Source organism: Colletes latitarsis, unplaced genomic scaffold (assembly GCF_051014445.1).
Source record: "Colletes latitarsis isolate SP2378_abdomen unplaced genomic scaffold, iyColLati1 scaffold0018, whole genome shotgun sequence".
NCBI classification, from domain to species: domain Eukaryota; kingdom Metazoa; phylum Arthropoda; class Insecta; order Hymenoptera; family Colletidae; genus Colletes; species Colletes latitarsis.
In genome coordinates, this window is record NW_027488369.1 from 8,790,278 (window position 1) to 8,795,188 (window position 4,911).

The following is a 4,911-nucleotide window of genomic DNA, read 5'->3' on the forward strand; positions in this document are numbered from 1 at the left end:
TGGTTATGCCTGGGTTAGTTCTGGTATTTGCAATCATCAGCCTCATACTTTCGCGTTTGTCGCATACTTGTTGGCCAGATCCTGGGTTTTTTCTGTTTTGGATCCCGTTGTAATGAGGTTCCACACTGAAACAGTCAATAGAAGCTGGTTCCGATAAGTATTTTAGAGGATAACGCTGGTTATGTCTGTGTTAGTTCTGGTAGTTGCAATCATCTGGCTCATACTTTCGCGTTTCTCGCACACTTGTTGGCCAGACCCTGGCCCTTTTCTGGTTTGGATCACGTAGTAATGCGGTACCACACCGAAACAGTCAATGAAACCTGGTTGCGATTAATATTTTAGAGGATAACGCCGGTTATGTCACGGTTAGGTCTGGGATTTGCCCTCATCTGCCTCGTACTTTCGCACGTTTCGCATACTTGTTGGCCAGATCCTGGGCTTTTTCTGGTTCGGATCACGTAGTAACGTGTTACAACACTGAAACAGTCATTAAAAGCATGTTCCAATTCGTATTCTGGAGGATAACGCTGGTTATGTCAGGGTTAGTTCTGGAATTTGCAATCATCTGGCTCATACTTTCGCATTTTTCGCATACTTGTTGGCCAGATCCTGGCCTTTTTCTGGTTTGGATCACGTAGTAATGCGGTACCACACCGAAACGGTCAATTAAACCTGGTTGCGATTAATATTTTAGAGGATTACGCCGGTTATGTCTCGGTTTGGTCTGGGATTTGCCCTCAACTGGCTCGTACTTGCGCATTTTGCGCATACTTGTTGGCGAGATCCTGGCCTTTTTCTGGTCTGGATCACGTAGTAATGCAGTACCACACCGAAACAGTCAATTAAACCTGGTTGCGATTAATATTTTAGAGGATATCGCTGGTTATGTCTGGGTTAGTTCTGGTATTTGCAATCATCTGGCTCATACTTTCGCAATTTTCGCATACTTGTTGGCCAGATCCTGGCCTCTTTCTGGTTTGGATCATCGTAGCAGTGCGGTACCACACCGAAACAGTCAATTACACCTGGTTGCGATTAATATTTTAGGGGATAACGCCGGTTACGTCTCGGTTAGGTCTGGGATATTCCCTCATCAGGCTCGTACTTTCGCGTTTTTCGCATACTTGTTGGCCAGATCCTTGCCTTTTTCTGGCTTGGACCACGTAGTAATGTGGTACCACACCGAAACAGTCAATTAAACCTGTTTGCGAATAATATTTTAGAGGATAACGCCGGTTATGTCTCGGTTAGGTCTGAGATTTGCCCTCATCTGGATCGTACTTTCGCATTTTTCGCATACTTGTTGGCCAGACCCTGGGTCTTTTCTGGTTTGGATCCCGCAGTAATGTGGTTCCACAACGAAACAGTCAATTTAACCTGGTTGCGATTAATATTTTAGAGGATAACGCTGGTTATGCCTGGGTTAGTTCTGGTATTTGCAATCATCTGCCTCATACTTTCGCGTTTGTCGCATACTTGTTGGCCAGATCCTGGCCTTTTTCTGGTTTGGATCACGTAGTAATGTGGTACCACACTGAAACAGTCAATAGAAGCTGGTTCCGATTTGTATTCTAGAGGATATCGCTGGTTATGTCTGGGATAGTTCTGGTATTTGCAATCATCTGCCTCGTACTTTCGCATTTTTCGCATTCTTGGTGGCCAGATCCTGGCCTTTTTCTGGTTTGGATCACGTAGTAATACGCCACAACACCGAAACAGTCAATTAAACCTGGTTGCGATTTATATTTTAGAGGATAACGCTGGTTATGTCTCGGGTAGGTCTGGTATTTGCAATCATCTGGCTCATACTTTCGCGTTTTTCGCATACTTGTTGGCCAGATCCGGGGTTTTTTCTGGTTTGGATCCCGTAGTAATGTGGTTCCACACCGAAACAGTCAATTAAACCTGGTTGCGATTAATATTTTAGGGGATAACGCCGGTCACGTCTCGGTTAGGTCTGGGAGTTTCCCTCATCTGGCTCGTACTTTCGCGTTTTTCGCATTCTTGTTGGCCCGATCCTGGGATTTTTCTGGTTTGGATCACGTTGTAATGTGTTACAACACTGAAACAGTCACTAAAAGCATGTTCCGATTCGTATTCTAGAGGATAACGCTGGTTAGGTCAGGGTTAGTTCTGGAATTTGCAATCATCTAGCTCGTACTTTCGCATTTTTCGCATACTTGGCCAGATCCTGGCCTTTTTCTGGTTTGGATCACGTAGTAATGCGGTACCACACCGAAACAGTCAATGAAACCTGGTTGCGATTAATATTTTAGAGGATAACGCTGGTTATGCCTGGGGTAGTTCTGGTATTTGCAATCATCTGGCTCATACTTTCGCGTTTTTCGCATACTTGTTGGCCAGATCTTGGGTTTTTTCTGGTTTGGATCCCGTAGTAATGTGGTTCCACACCGAAACAGTCAATTAAACCTGGTTGCGATTAATATTTTAGGGGATAACGCCGGTTACGTCTTGGTTAGGTCTGGGATTTTCCCTCATCTGGCTCGTAGTTTCGCGTTTTTCGCATTCTTCTTGGCCCGATCCTGGGATTTTTCTGGTTCGGATCACGTAGTAACGTGTTACAACACTGAAACAGTCATTAAAAGCATGTTCCGATTCGTATTCTGGAGGATAACGCTGGTTATGTCAGGGTTAGTTCTGGAATTTGCAATCATCTGGCTCATACTTTCGCATTTTTCGCATACTTGTTGGCCAGATCCTTGCCTTTTTCTGGTTTGGATCACGTAGTAATGCGGTACCACACCGAAACGGTCAATTAAACCTGGTTGCGATTAATATTTTAGAGGATAACGCCGGTTATGTCTCGGTTTGGTCTGGGATTTGCCCTCAACTGGCTCGTACTTGCGCATTTTGCGCATATTTGTTGGCGAGATCCTGGCCTTTTTCTGGTCTGGATCACGTAGTAATGCAGTACCACACCGAAACAGTCAATTAAACCTGGTTGCGATTAATATTTTAGAGGATAACGCCGGTTATGTCTTGGTTAGGTCTGGGATTTTCCCTCATCTGGCTCGTAGTTTCGCGTTTTTCGCATTCTTCTTGGCCCGATCCTGGGATTTTTCTGGTTCGGATCACGTAGTAACGTGTTACAACACTGAAACAGTCATTAAAAGCATGTTCCGATTCGTATTCTGGAGGATAACGCTGGTTATGTCAGGGTTAGTTCTGGAATTTGCAATCATCTGGCTCATACTTTCGCAATTTTCGCATACTTGTTGGCCAGATCCTGGCCTCTTTCTGGTTTGGATCATCGTAGCAGTGCGGTACCACACCGAAACAGTCAATTACACCTGGTTGCGATTAATATTTTAGGGGATAACGCCGGTTACGTCTCGGTTAGGTCTGGGATTTTCCCTCATCAGGCTCGTACTTTCGCGTTTTTCGCATACTTGTTGGCCAGATCCTTGCCTTTTTCTGGCTTGGACCACGTAGTAATGTGGTACCACACCGAAACAGTCAATTAAACCTGTTTGCGAATAATATTTTAGAGGATAACGCCGGTTATGTCTCGGGTAGGTCTGGGATTTGTCCTCATCTGGCTCATACTTTCGCGTTTTTCGCATACTTGTTGGCCAGATCCTTGCCTTTTTCTGGCTTGGACCACGTAGTAATGTGGTACCACACCGAAACAGTCAATTAAACCTGTTTGCGAATAATATTTTAGAGGATAACGCCGGTTATGTCTCGGTTAGGTCTGAGATTTGCCCTCATCTGGATCGTACTTTCGCATTTTTCGCATACTTGTTGGCCAGACCCTGGGTCTTTTCTGGTTTGGATCCCGCAGTAATGTGGTTCCACAACGAAACAGTCAATTTAACCTGGTTGCGATTAATATTTTAGAGGATAACGCTGGTTATGCCTGGGTTAGTTCTGGTATTTGCAATCATCTGCCTCATACTTTCGCGTTTGTCGCATACTTGTTGGCCAGATCCTGGGTTTTTTCTGGTTTGTATCCCGTAGTAATGTGGTGCCACACTGAAACAGTCAATAAAAGCTGGTTTCGATTAGTATTTTAGAGAATAACGCTGGTTATGTCTGTGTTAGTTCTGGCATTTGAAATCATCTGGCTCACACTTTCGCGTTTTTCGCACACTTGTTGGCCAGACCCTTTTCTCGTTTGGCTCACGTAGTAATGTGGTACCACACTGAAACAGTCAATAGAAGCTGGTTCCGATAAGTATTTTAGAGGATAACGCTGGTTATGTCTGGGTTAGTTCTGGTATTTGCAATCCTCTGGCTCATACTTTCGCGTTTTTCGCATATTTGTTGACCAGATCCTGGGTTTTTTCTGTTGTGGATCCCGTAGTAATGAGGTTCCACACCGAAACAGTCAATTAAACAGGTTGCGATTAATATTTTGGAGGATAACGCCGGTTATGTCTCGGGTAGGTCTGGGATTTGTCCTTATCTGGCTCGTACTTTCGCGTTTTTCGCATACTTGTTGGCCAGATCCTGGCCTTTTTCTGGTTTGGATCACGTAGTAATGTGGTACCACACTGAAACAGTCAATTAACCCTGGTTCAGATTAGTATTTTAGAGGATAGCGCTGGTTATGTCTGGGTGAGTTCAGGTATTTGCAATCATCTGGCTCGTACTTTCGCGTTTTTCGCACACTTGTTGGCCAGACCCATTTCTCGTTTGGCTCACGTAGTAATGTGTTACCACACTGAAACATTCAACAGAAACTGGTTCCGATTTGTATTTTAGAGGATATCGCTGGTTATGTCTGGGATAGTTCTGGTACTTGCGATCATCTGGCTCGTACTTTCGCATTTTTCGCATTCTTGGTGGCCAGATCCTGGCCTTTTTCTGGTTTGGATCACGTAGTAATACGGCACAACACCGAAACAGTCAATTAAACCTGGTTGGGATTTATATTTTAGAGGATAA